At 30.5% G+C, this 16,043-nt stretch overlaps 1 non-coding gene across 1 annotated transcript; it reads right to left on the bottom strand.

Annotated features, from left to right (window-relative positions):
* Positions 1–375: 375 nt before the first annotated feature.
* On the bottom strand, positions 376–447 carry TRNAP-CGG (transfer RNA proline (anticodon CGG)). The gene has a single exon. It is a non-coding gene; the product is annotated as a tRNA-Pro (tRNA).
* Positions 448–16,043: the final 15,596 nt, after the last annotated feature.

Here is a 16,043-nt window from a genome sequence, read left to right as displayed (position 1 = left end):
AACATGTCTTTTAAACTTAGATCACTTATGAGAAACACTCTTTAGGTTTTAAACCTAGATAATCATCAATCAAAATCTAAACCTTAGAGAAAAATTAAATTTTATATTCACATACTTTCAAATTTTAATGTTATCGTATTGTTTATTGAGATTAATTACTATACACTGTCAGTGTAAAAAGTTTTACACCGTCGATTCATCACCATCATCCGTTTGTATTACTTTATAGATTTTTGAAATAAAAGTCAAACTTCTTTTAATATCTGACGGCTATGATTAATTGATGGTGTAAAATCTCTTTACACTGTCAGTGTATTTCAATTAAACTCTTATCACAATATTATTTCATACATGAATATTAAAAAATATAAATAAGGGGTGTTGCGAGAATCGAACTCACGACCTCTCGCACCCGAAGCGAGAATCATACCACTAGACCAAACACCCAATTTGCTAAAGAAGTTTCCTAAACTAGGAGTCAAATTCAAACTAATGTATTTTTCTGTTTGTTTTTGTATCGCATCTGATCTTATATTTATTTTATTCATTTGGTTGAAAATTTTAGTCCACAATTAAATATTTTTTTTGTAATGCATATATTTTTTATATTATAGTGAGATTGATCATATTGCAATGAAATTTAATTAATTTTTTAATTAATTTTTTTTGAAATCCTACTAGACTATATTATAAAATAAAAATTAATTAAAAAATGAGGAGGATAGACTTGACCCATGTAAAAGAAAAAGAAAACAAATCCACCCATGTAGAATCAGGTCATCAAGGATGGATGATCAATTTCTTTGAAGTACTCTCTAAACCAAGCAATCCAATAGTTTGTTAGTGGAAAAAATCTCTTCCAAGTTAAGCTTTCATGCTAGATCCGCTAGGCAATATTGAGTGCCATAAGCATAAATGATCCATTACACCCTTAAACCGGGTGTTATAAGGTTTCTCGTCACTTCTAGTATGTCTATTTTGTTTCTTCTTTTTTGTTTTTGGGATGAAATGATGCTCTCCCTCTGTCATGTCTGCCCAAACCTATCGAATCACTAGGATGGCATTTTTCTCTATTTCCTTCGACTCATTATCAATTCGTACCCTAATGTTCAACTAATTTTCAAGCATGGTCTCTGAGATGTCAATATTCTTCTTGTTATTACTTTTAGCATAGACTTTTTCTTGACCAAACACTACTAACTCCTCACTATCCACCTTTGTCTATTTTTCCAAAGAACTATGGCATAACCTCTTAGGACATGCCGACACTCTGGTTTTAAGTTCTCTTCACCGAAACAATTTCATTTTCTGTAATAAATTTCAGAATATATTTTTTGTCATTCTTGTCCTCTTGAAATACAAATACAATTACCCTTTTATGAACCTTATTCTTATACTTTGCTGGCTTTTGATATTTTCCATAGTGATATTTTGACGTCATATATTCTAAGTTCATTTGGACATCGTTATTATGCTTTATTCCTTAATTATTTCCCAAACTTTTTATGGAATTTTCCAATTGAAAATAAATCTCAAGTGCATTCATTTTTGTTTAGTTTCTTGCTCATATTAAAACACAATTTGAAAGAGAAATCAAAATTTTCAATATGGTAATGGAAAAGAGTATGAAAATGGACATTTTCATAAATTTTGTGAACTAAATGGAATGACATTTCAATATTCTTGTCCCCTGCACCTATCCTTAAAATAGAAAAGAAGAAAGAAAATTTTGCACCATCAATAATATCATTCACACATTTCTATCTCATGCCTCTCTCCCACCTTATTTTTGGCATGATGCACTACAGTTGACAACTTACCTCTTCAACATCCTCCCCAACAAAAAACTTAAACTACAAACTTCCACTAAAATTCTCTACCAAAAAGACATGTCATACTCTCTCCTTAAAGTCTTTGGTTTTATTTATTACCCTCTTATTCCATCTACCTCTACAAATAAATTATAGTCTCGCTTAACACCATGTGTATTTTTGGATTATCCTTCAAGTCATATAGGTTATAAATGTTATGAACTGTTGAGTCATAAAATAATTATTTCTAAGCATGTCATCTTTGATGAAAATATGTTTTCATTTTCTAGCTTAAATTCTCCTCTAACCTCTTATTATTAATTTTTGGATACAAGCGTAACACTCTTTCTTAACTCTGATCCAACCTATTTTCATCAAAATACTACTATGACAAACCAGCCATCCCCTACTCAAAACACTACCCCATCAGACACAACTATGTCATCCTATATTCCACTACTTCGGCCCTACCTCCCAAAAATTACTATCACATACACAAAATCCCATCCCGTCCTCACAGTTGGCCTTACCATAAACTGTCAACCCAATCATTTAATTTCATTGTATCACCCACCTCCCTCTCCTTAATTGACCACCCGAGCACAACAAGGAAATTTTAAGCCTTACAAACTTTTTAATCTTCATATATTAACTCCAAAATATTTTTCTCCACTTCCTACCAATCTCATTCATGCATTACATGATCATAATTTGAAAATAATCATGAAAGACGAATATGACGCTCTTATTAAAAATAAGACGTGGGACTTGGTGTCTCGTCTTCCTAATGCTAATATTGTTTGAAGTTTGTGAATTATCAAGCATATATATAAATCGTATGGGTCCTTTGATAGGTACAAATATCGTCTTGTAGGTTATGGTGTCGATCAAAAATGGTATTGATTATGGTGAGACTTTCAGTCCTATAGACAAATCAACAATTATTCAGACACTTTCAGTCCTATAGACAAACCAACCATTATTCAGACGGTACTTGGTGTTGCTTTATTAAAATCACAGTCTCTTAATAAATTAGATATCAAAAATTCATATTTTACATGCATTATCCACTAGGTCTCCGCAATCCTCAACATCTTAATTATGTATGCTTGCTCAAGAATTCATCTATGGACTTAAACAAACACTCTGTGCTTGGTATCAGTGGTTTACTAACTATGTTTCTATCTTGGGTTTCTCTCACATTATCTTTGATCATTCCCTATTCACCTACCGTCGAGGTAATGATATTACTTATATGCTTCTATATGTAAGATAATATTTTCCTTTGATATTTTATTACATAATCATGTATATATACAAGAGTAGTTTGAGTATCAAGATGATACTAAATCATAAAGATAATCCCTCAATTAATGAGATTGACTTTTATAGATAAATACAAATGAATATATAATAAGTATAAAAGATATTAACATATTCTAATACATAAAATACCTATCGATGCTAGATTGGCTTAACTATGTCACAAGCAATACATATAAGTCTACTATGAGTTAATTTTCCTCTATCGCCTGCAATATATGCAATAAAAGAACCTAATGGTTTTTGAAAACAAGTAAATCACTTTTAATGATTTAACCCAGAAAGCTTAGCAAAGGTTGAATTGTATTCAACACGTGATCAAAACATCATCTTAATATGTGAATCGATCAACTCATGTGAAGAATATGTTCTTCATCTATCTTAGCTTAGTTTTGATGAAGACAAAGGCTTATCATGGAAGAAGGATCGAAGAGGAAAAAGATTGAAATCAAGTATCAAGATTGGATAAGCTTTGGAAATTAAAGGATTGAATTATGAAGATTAAGATACAATGGTAATTCATAAGTATATAAGTTTTAGATGCTCATAAAATCATTCATCTTTTCATCCCTAATTTCCTAAACTTCCATGCATCATCCATGCATCATAAGCTATCAGTAAATATCTTTCTAAGGAAAAAAAGTCACATTTTTAAAGGAAGCAATCGGTTGCTCCTTTAGATCAATCGATTATCATGTGCAATATGTTTAAAAAGCTGATTTTCGTAAATTATGGCATTTTGAAACCCCCGTAATCATATTGTTTTATGAAACAACATACATGTTCGTAAACTGTGGTAGTTCGAAATCCCCGTAATTTACACTATTTTTTTTAATCAGCATACTATTTTGAAAAATATGAACCATTGTGATTCCAAATCATTTTCAATGATCATGAAACTTTTCCAAAATATTAAATCAAATCCAAGAGGTATAATAAGATGTATTTAAGTCAAAATACATAATTTTTTCAATTACCTCTTTCATACGTCATTTTCGTATAATTCAAACAAGTTTTTCAAGTGTTCATATATCCATTACAATTAAACTTCATGCATAACTTTCATATCATTGAAAAAGAGTTTTATTCAACTATTTTGAGCACTTATATATATATATATATATATATATATATATATATATATATATATATATATATATATATATATATATATATATATATATATATATATATATATGGTTTTGCTAGGATAAATCCACTTATTTTTATGAATGTGTGTTTTAACAACATGCACCTTAGGGTGTATTTAATGAATTTTTAGTTATTAATTACTAACACACTCCTTCTAAAATAAATAAGTGTATTTTAAAAAAATCTATAGGAGATGCTAACTTACACCCACTTATTTTTTAGAAGTAGTGTTTTAGTAACATGCACCTTAGGGTATATTTAACCATTTTTAAAATTAAAACATGCTAAAACACATCTTCATAAAAATGAATGGGTGCGTCTTAGCAAAACATATATATATATATATATATATATATATATATATATATATATATATATATATATATATATATATATATATATATATATATATATATATATATATATATATATATATATATATATATATATATATATATATAAAGAGAAAGAGAATATCAAATTGATTATCATAAAATTCAAGCTAAGTTAAATATTACTCAAATTTATTTATAAGTGTGTATATTAATTTTTATCATAGTGTGTTGGTGAGAGGTGTTTCTAAATAGGAAATAGTGTACTTTCTATTTTGTGAAAAGGTTCTTTGAATTGGGTTGATTAAAAGTCCATCATAGGTTTGGTGCTTGTGAAATTAAGAAAGCGGTGTGCTTCTTTGTTATGTTAGAAGATTATATAATAGGTCTTGGTGTGAGGCTTGCACAAATATCTAATATAATGAAAATCATTCAAGGTGTGAAGGGACTAGATCTACCATTGGTTGATAAGGGTAACTAGTATACCTCCTTGTGTTTTTTATTCTTTTTTTCCCCTTTATTTTTCTTGATTTAGCGTTCATCCATTCATCATATCTTTCTAAAAAAATAAAAAGATTCATAACATTTTTAAAATAACCGAAAAAATCTTAAAATCTAATTCACCTCCCTCTTAGGTTGCACTCTATAATTATAACTCATAGGATCAATTTGTGTCAAATCCACATCATATTTTCCCTAATAGGTCATCTCATAAAATCAGAAATATTGAAACCCATGACAATGTCAATAATCATATTAAGAAAGATGTGTCAAATAGAAAAAAATAAAGGAAGATGAAACTGTAAGATAATATTTTTGTGTGATATTTCATTTTGTAACCATTTATATATACAAGAGTAACTTGACTATAAAGACGTTACTAAATTGTAACAATAATATCTTAATTAATGAGACTGATATGTTAAATAAATGCAAATAAGTATATAATAAAAATAAAACATAGTATTTTACTGAAATTGATAATTAATGTGGAATTGATTCAGATATCATTGGCTTTAGCACATTTGATATAAATATGATCAATTGTGTCACTACTGGTAATAAAAATAAGACGAGAGTTAACAGTTTTCTTGATTAGGGTTTTCCTTACAGGAATAGTTTCACTAAGAATTCTCCAAAGTAAATTCGTATGTCTAGGGTGAGATTTCAATCTCCATAAGATTTTCGACAATTTTTCTTTTTTATCATGATTAGAATCACTAAGATCATAGGATAACTTCCAATTTCCAAAAGTGTAATACCCCAAATCTAATATGATAACATTCATCATTATTATTCATCTGTTAGGGGAGGTTTTTGCTAGGGAGCATTGAAAATTATGAGACTTCTTTTCTTGAGGAACATCTGTGTGAGAGACACACCACATATTCACCCAAAAACTTAAGATGATAGGTGAGTGAATTCTCTCACTTATAAATGCTCAAGTATCCATATTTTCAATCAATATGGGACTATTACCCATACTACTCACACTTTCTACATTCTCAACACTCCCTCTCAAGTGTGAGTTGACAATGTTCCCCCTCAAGTGGAAGCTCTTCTTACTTCCACAAACTCTTGTACCACACAAAATATTTCTTACTCACCACCTTTATGGCGCTATTAACACACTTCAAAAGAGCATTTCTTACTCACCACCTTTGTGGAACCGTTGACTTTCGATACAAGTATGTCGGTCCCTTTCTCGAACCAAAGGCTTATGATTATATATACTTAAGGTGATAGGTGGATGAATTCTCTCACTTATACTTATACATCTATATAGTTGAGTTGGTACAAAAATAGTCACCTTAAACTTATGGTATTTGGTTCAAAACTCTTGGAAACCAAAAAATTATCATTATTTTAATATATTTTAAAGATCTAGCTTTTAAATTGGCTTTAGACCTTTCTGTAGGTTGGGATGGTTTTGGATTTGATAAATTTGTTAGATCTATTTGATAACTTAATGACTTCTATCCATATAGAAATCAATAACAAGAGTCTAAACTAATTCCTATGAGTTAAATATGTCATCGAATCATATCCCTTAAACTCATACCAGAATTCAATCAGAGAATGAAAGTGGGAGTGTACCTGAGTTTTCCATTGAAATTGTTGAAGATTTGAGGGTATGTGGTCTTCTAATTTGTAAAGTTCCTTAGGGTTCCTTGAATCTCTTCTGATGGGGATAAAGAGATAATATTGATAAACTGTGTATTTTGATTTCTCTACAAATGTGGACCATAACCCATATAAATAACCTTAGGGTTACTTATGAGTTTTCAATATTCTAATTTGGCCCCTCATCAAGTTAGATGTTGACTTATGGTATCTATATAATAACCCGACTTTTCATGACATTTATACTTTTGACCATACATTTAATATTAATTAGACCATTATAGTTTTGACTAATTAAATAATGGCTCTAACATATAATATAACATTTGTGACCCAAAAATTATAATAATCTCCCATTGGTTACATATGTAACTTTACACACGTGTTAGACTTTATGAGTTCAAAGTTTGTCATTATATTCTTTAAGCATATACAAATTATCTCGTCCAATAGTCATGTCAATATATATGATCAAACTGCTTTTTGTTATATTAATCATAACTAAACCCATCAATGATCACTGATAGTGATATAACTAAATTGCATAGACTCATCATGAAATGTATAGCATGAAAATCACATGAAGTTGATATGTACATGTCGATTTTCAACTGGTCATACTTTACTTTAGTGAGATCATTCAATGACCTTATTGTACAAAGTGTAAATAGCTGAATATCAAACTTTATTAATTGGAAATATCCATAATTATAATATGCATAAATAATACTAAATATAGAACAAAAAATTCATAAATGACTAACTCCCACTAAACTAAAGATTCCTCTAACCGTAAAACACTCATGTGAGTAGTGTGTTCATGAAAGACCTTGGGTGGAAGACCTTTTGTAAGAGGATCTGCTCTCCCTAAGTGTTCATGGAAATTCTTCTACTGTGTACTCTTTCCTTAACGTCTAGGAACTTGATGTCAATATGTTTTGACTTAGTCAAGCTTATATTATTGTTGGAACATATAAAGACTTATTTATTGCCATAATATAACTTAAGTGGTATTTCAATTCCTTCCATAATTCATAGCCCAATGACAAGGTTTCTCAACCAAATGCCATGGTTGGATACCAAAAACATGCTATAAATTAAGTTGTCATGATGGATAAAGCAATGAGAGTTTACTTGGCATTTCGCCAAGAAACTGCACCACTAGCCAACATGTAGATATATGCTGAAGTGGATCTTTTACTATCTTGGCATCTAGTAAAATCTAAGTCAGAGTATAAAGTGATCTCTAATTGGTCTGACCTCTTATATGTGAACATTTAATCTATTGTTCTCTTTAAATGCCTCATAACCTTTTTGCCTGTTTTCCAATGATCCATTCCTGAATTGCTCAAATATCTACCTAACATCCCAACTATGAACGCAATATCCGGATGCGTACATAATTGGGCATACATCAAATTTCCTATAGCTGGTGCGTAAGGAATCTTTTGCATATCTTGAATTTCTTAGTTTCCTTTTGGGCACTGACTGAGATTATATTTGTTTCCCTTAGAATTTAGAGTATCTCCTGGTTTACACTCCTTCATGCCAAACTTTTTAAGTACATTTTTGATATAGCTTATTTGTGATAATCCTAGAATACCTCGAGACCAGTCTCAATGTATTTGAATTCCTATTACAAAGGAGGCGTCATCAAGATCTTTCATTTCAAAAAATTTATAAGAATTTCTTAGTTTTGTGCATCATGCCTATATCATTGGCGGAAAGTAGTATGTCATTAACATACAGGATCAAGAATATGTACTTGCTCCCACTGAATTTATGATACACACAATCTTCAACAACATTCACCTCAAAACCAAATGACAGAATTACTTCATGAAACTTGTGATACCACTGACCAGATGCCTGCTTTAGTTCATAAATGGATTTTGTCAATTTGAAAACCATATTCTTTGAGCCTCCCAACACTATGTTTTCTGGTTGTACCATATAGATCGTTTATCAGCATTGCCATTGAGGTATGTCATCTTGACATCCATTTGATGGAGTTTCAAATCACAATGTGAAACAAGAGCCATGATTGTCCTAAAATAGGTTTACGATGAAACCAGAGAGAAAGTCTTTTAAAAGTCAATCCCTTCCTTTTGAGTATAACTATTAGCCATAAGATGATCCTTATACATCTCCACATTACCGTTAGAGTCCCACTTGGTCTTAAATATCCATTTGCAACCAATGGGTTTCACACTTTCTGGTAACGGGACAAGTTCCCAAAACTTATTGTCTTGCATGGACTTATACTCCCCCTTCATTTATTCAATCCACTTTTCTGAGTTGGAATATTGCATGGCATTGAAGAAGTTGATTGGGCCATCTTCCATCATACCATTAGTTCCTCATGTTCTTGAAGAAAGACTAAGTAATCATCCAGAATAACATTTCTCCTTTCTCTAGTGGATCTCCGCAAAGGTATTAGTTCTTGTAACACTTGTTCTTGAGGATATTCAGTTTGTTCTTCTTGAGTAAATTCAACAATGACTTGTGGAGGTTCCATACTTGCTTGATCAAAAGCAACTGTATGAATTGGTTCTGGAATTGTTATTGATTCTTCTTCTAAAACAAAGTCTCTAACCTTATTCCTCCCTCCAAACTCAATATCCTCAAACAATGTGGTCATTCCCGTCTCAAATATTGAGTTTAATATGGTATTATAAAATGTGTATCCCCTAGATATTTCATAATAACCAATAAAGTAATTGCCCCCTGTTCAGGAGTCCAATTTTTTTTCATTTGGCCTATACGAACTTGCCTTAACTAGACATCCACATACGTGAAAATGTTTTAGACTAGGCTTTTTCCCAGTTCAAAGTTCATAAGGTGTTTTGTCAATTTCCTTAGTTGGCATTCTATTTAGAATGTAAGTTGCATTCTTTAGTGTCTCTACCTATAATGACTCTGACAAGGTTGAATGACAAATCATACTCCTTATCATATCCTTAAGAGTCTGGTTTTGTCTTTTAGCCACACCATTCATGTTAGGTTACCTTAACATGGTGTACTGTGGGATGATTCCACCTTCACCTAGGTATTTGGAATAATGACTCGGACATTGTTCACCTAAACTGTCATATCTGGCGTAATATTCACCGCTACAGTCAAATGTGACATTCTTAATTCTTTTGTTGAGTTGATTCTTAACTTCAGCCTTAAATGATTTGAACATATATAATAATTGAGACTTTTATGTATAATAAATATGTATGCATATCTAGAATAATCATCTATGAATGATATAAAATATTGTTGACCATTCCAAGAAGGTGTGGGAAATGGTCCATAAATGTCTGTATGTAACAATTCTAAGACATTTGTAACTCTATATGCACCAAATTTCTTCATTTTGGTTTTTTTACCTTTAACACACTTAACATAAACATCAATATTTGTGAAGTCAATGGAATCCAGAATTCCCTCTGACACCAGTCGCTCAACTCTATTTTTAGATATGTGACCTAAGAGCTTGTGTCATAACGCTCTTGAATTGTTATTAGCAATTTTACGCTTACTACCATGTGATTCCATATTTAAGGATTCATCACAGGCAACTATTGTGTCAAGAAAATATAGATTATCATGCCACATAAGTGAACCAACTCCAGCAATATCTGAATTAAAAGACAACTTGAATACATTGTTTCCAAATGAACATAAATAACTTGATTTGTCCAAATAAGAAACTGAAATTAAACTTCGTTTAAATGAAGGTACTAGAAAAGTGTCTTTCAAATCTAAATAAAATCCAGTACAAAATAATAATCTAAAATTCCCTACATCTTCCGCCTCCACCGACTTGCCATCTCCAACATAGATGTATTTTTTAACATCATTTGGCTTCTGGTGGTTCATGTAACTCTGCGTTGAAACACTGATGTTAGTACTTGCACTAGAGTATAACCACCAAGTGTTTCTAGGTATTGAAGTTAAATTGATCTTAGAACATACCAAAGTGTGAAATATACCTATTTTTACACACCAAACGTGATATTTAGGACATTTCTTCTTCACATGTCCAAACATTTTGCAAAAAGAAACAATTATCATCATGTTTTGTTCTTCTGTGTATGAGCATTTGCAACTTCACTTTTGGGCTCATTAGTTTTTTTCCCTTATCCTTAGAGGTGCCAACAAAATGAGCATTTTCTGCCTTATCTTACTTCATCATTTTCTCTTCTTGCACACAAAATGAAATGAGCTTATTAAGAGAATATTTCTCCTTTTGACAATTATAAGATATCTTTAACTGACTGAGTTGCGAAGGAATAGAACTTAATACTAAATGAATGAGCAAGTCTTCTGAGAGCTCAAGCTTTAGTGCCTTAAATTTTGAGACAATGTTAGACATGCACATAATGTGCTCCCTTATATTTCATTTACCTTGGTACTTCATGGAGATTAAGTTTTGAAGAAGAGTACTTGTTTCTGCCTTATCGCTTTGCTTGAAGCACTTTTTCAGTCTCAGTAAGGAAGTTTTTTTGTATGTTATATCTTCCGAGATAGTACCCATAAAGACCTCAGGAATTTCGTGCTTAATGATCATGAGACTCATGCGATTGGAGCGATCTCACTTCTCTTAATCTTTCCTCTCTTCAGAGGTACTAGATTCCGTAAGAGAAACTGATTGCTCTGTTCTTAATGCAAGGTCAAGATCCATGCACTTAAGAACAACTTTCATGTTCTCTTTTCAGTCATTGAAATTTACCTCATTAAAGATCGGAACTAAATTCAGATTAGCAGATATTGAACCAATTGCAGCTGAAAAATATAACAAAATAAACACTATAAATATACTCACATAAAAAAACTAAACTTAATTATTAATATGTTCAAATTATGGCATAACCCATCTCAAGATATCTAGTGCACCATTAATATCGAGTCTTTGGACCTTAATATTAACTGCTAGTGGTACTTTTGTTGTAATGGTTAAACATTGATAATAAAATATGTCAAAATAAACCTCTCTTTAGATAGATTTATTATTCACATGTGAGACCTTATAATTATCACATGTTTACCATCGCATGTGTGTATGAAATCCGGTCAGACACCAAATGTCTTTTAGGTCAATTGATACTCACATGAATAAAACATACTCGTATGATGATTTTTCATTTTAATTTACTCATTTAAAATATTAAACTAGTATACAAAATACAAATGGTAGCCAAAAGGGACACGACCATGCAAACTAACACGGCATGTTCGTATTCTAATCCGTATCTTCTTTGACATTGCTAAATTTTTAAAAAGTCATGATAAAAAAATGACATTGAATTTGAAACAAAGAAATAAATAGATAAATAAATTAATAAAGAGGGAGATTAATTTTTGTTTAACATAATGAACAAATTCAAATCCAGTAAGTAACTTCAACAATGCGAATTTCAATGACTAAAATAAATTCTCCACATTGTACCATATTGTACCATCTCTTTCATCGTGAGGTTACCTCATGCTTTAATATTCAAGTTACTTGTGAAGTGTTGGTTCAAAGGTTTGACTTATCATAAATTGCAAGAAAAAAACACTGAGGCGGATTGGATGCAGAAATTCAAACACCGACTCGCCATATTGATGATGATAATTAGTTAAGATTTAATATATATATATATATAATATATATATATATATATATATATATATATATATATATATATATATATATATATATATATATATATATATATATATATATATATATATATATATATATATATATATATATATATATATATATATATATATATATATATATATATATATATATATATATATATATATATATATATATATATATATATATATATATATATATATATATATATATATATATATATATGATTTAGTGACACCGGTTGTCAAAATTTATTTTAACATCAAATTTTGTCCATTTATTATTTTTAATTCAAAGGCCTATATTTATTTCTATTCTTATGCATTTGGTCTATTTATCAATATAATTCATTTCTTATTTTTTTTAATATTAGATACAATTTATTTTTTTACAATATATTTTTTTGAAAACACTCTCTCCCTTTTTTTTCTTCTTGATATTAAATTTTTTAATTTCATTCATTTGATGATTATATATGTATATTTATTTATTAAATTATGTTAATTTATATTATGAAAAGAAATTATTTCTATTTAATCAGATGACATGTTATATTTTTACTAAAGATAATATTAAACTATTATTTTTTCGATAATATTAAACCATTCAAAACTATTAAAAGACTCATTAGTCAATTATTGACTATAATAATTATAATAGTAATTTATTAAATAAGCATTTGGGTTAAATAGATCAAATATATATTTAATAAAAATTGATGATGAGTCCTTTTTTACTGTTTTTAATGATGTGTAACTTATATTTATTATTGGTGAAGCTCTTTGTAGGATAACTTATTATGTTTCACAATTAATAAATAGTTTAAAAATAAATACATTATCAATTTTAAATGTAAAAATATGAGATAAGAATTAAAAATGTTAAAGTTTAAAATCAAAAAATAAATTTTATGAATGAGATAATATAGGAATATGTCTAAATCGGAGGAGAATAAATATGACAATAAGTTGTCGAATGAGATGAAATCAATATCACACCATTCCGCTCCATCCAGTTTTAAGTAATTCAAACAATGGAATATTATTCCACTCCATTCCATATCATACCACGAAATTTCATTTTATTCTATTCCATCAATCCAAACAAAATCTTGGAAAATGATATCATGCAATCTTCTTGTTAAACATTAAATATTTGGACCATCTATTAAGACTTTTAACTACGTGTATTTCAAGGTTTTAGTATATGTATTATATTTGAATATTGTTTACCATTTGAGAATATTAAGATAAATTTTATTAATAAATTATTAAATAATATTTTTACTTAATTAAAAATTCATATAACTACTTTAATGTTACTTACTTTCTATCATAGAGAAATATGCATATTGTCCTATATTGGAAGATAAGATGGTTGGTTTGGTGATATACTTCATTATGGCATGCTTATGGTGTGGTTGAGACGGTTCTCCAGTGAATACAAAAGGTACTTACAAAAAATAAGCATTTTGAAGCTCAAGTTAGTAAGAGATTGAGGTGGAACTTTATGAGTGAACAATAAATAATACTTAAGTGTGACATAGACTCACACTTATATGGGAGAAACTATTGTAACAAGTCTTTGTGTTATCTAGAGTAAAGCACATGTGACTTTTGGATGATGATCCAGTGGTAGAGTAAATGGGAGGAGTGCTCATGTGCGATGATGCTTGAGGTAGGTCCAACTATCCATTAGTGCTATTAACCTCTGAAGAGGATAGACATATGTTGATTGGGTCGGTCTTGTGGGTTGTGACCCGGTGCAGAACAGTTATCCCTCAAATCTTTTTCGTTAGTCATGAAGTGGATTATTGATATAAGAGTATATGAGGACGACTTAGAAGTATGAACCTTGGTGATGACTTTCGTTGAGCGGAGTATCCATGCTTACCAGGGTTGGTTGTCAAGGGTAACATGCATTAAATGTCCATAAAGTTTATGAAACATTTGTTTCCGGCGAGGAATCTACGTGTGCCATGCACATAAGGGAGGAAAGATGACATGCCTAGGAACACTCAAATGTAGTTACCATTTCCATATGGGATATAGATCATTGGATGAATTTTTTGAACTTTTAATTGATCATGACCATTGAATCTAGTTGTTACTTTGAATGTAATGGGAGAACGTATACCTCATTTGTAACACCCTTTTAAACCTCGCATACAATTATCAGATATTTTAATTAAAATCACAACCACAAGGGTGTCACACACATCACAAATACATCCCACTCTGTAACACATGTTACATCGATTCACATTAACCTGACATCATATGCTCACTTAAATTTTAAAGTATCATCGCAGCGGAAATATCATCAACAATTATGGAAGATAAGGTAAGTAATGACATTTGGTCTCAAACTTCAACTTTAATAACAAATAAGGGAGTTATAATCAATCCTCTCAACATGCTTAAGAATGCACCACAACAAAATTAGTCTTACGACTTCAACATAACTAGGTCATAAAATTAAAACAAGTGTTCCCAATCAAATGTTACATGATCAGAGCAAGACGCTACTAAATAAAAAGTTAAACAAAGAAGCAACTCCATGAGTTGGCTTCCACTTACTTCAGCAATGCTACTTCTGAGTATCTATACCATAATATATCATATTCTCACACCCAAATCACCATCAACATCATACACAATAATATCTCAATTATCATCAACACCATACACAACAACATTATCATCACACAGAGTTATATTACACGCACACATTTCATTCATGTTATGAAACTTATGACACCAATAACGACTCATATGCATGTGGTGCCATTCACGAACACCCAGGTTCATCTCGCTCCCGATCCTCACCATGGGACTAGAACACACCAAACCGTTACCACCACCATAGGTAACGCTTCATCGATTCTCACCTGAAATTGGCTACTCAGTCCCGATCCCCACCATAAGACCAGAGCATACCAAAACTGGACCGAATCCCGTACACCATGATGCATGACTCTCAATAACATGCATTATCACAACAAGGTTCACCAAAAAGATCCCCATACACATCTCACAATTTATGCATCACATCATTCATCATACAACAATCAATTCATGTTACAACGTTAATAACATCAACAAACAGTAGCAACTCATCATCACCTTAACAATATCATCATAACAACATCATTATCATACAACGATATTACAAATAATGCAATGATTCATCAACCAAACATATAAACCAACACATTTATTGACAAAGTATGCACATGAAATAATATTCAAACATTTAACTAATCACTACCATGTTATATGTCTGAGCTTTAGCTTTCTAACGCTTCAAACAACACGTCATTTAGATATACGGATCAAAAGTTATGGCCAAAATCGTCGAACAATGCAAAACGAACATTCTGGCAGTTATGTGTCGACGCATGACTCATATGAGTCGACACATAACAAGTACAGGTCAGCGCATACCATGTACATGTCGACGCATGTACCTCATTTTTAAAGCCTGTAGCATTCTGTTTGATATGATGATTGCATGTGTCGGCTCATGACCTTTACAGATCGACGTATGACATATACAAGTCGACGCATCCATCGAACAAGTAGACACATGACCTTCATAGGTTGACACATACTGCTATTTTAATCTAAAAATCAATTTTTAATCATCCAAACACTGCCTTAT

Source organism: Lathyrus oleraceus, chromosome 1, assembly GCF_024323335.1.
Source record: "Lathyrus oleraceus cultivar Zhongwan6 chromosome 1, CAAS_Psat_ZW6_1.0, whole genome shotgun sequence".
Lineage (NCBI taxonomy): Eukaryota > Viridiplantae > Streptophyta > Magnoliopsida > Fabales > Fabaceae > Lathyrus > Lathyrus oleraceus.
Note: the sequence above shows the minus strand (reverse complement) of the source record. Positions and strands in the feature narration are given on the sequence as shown.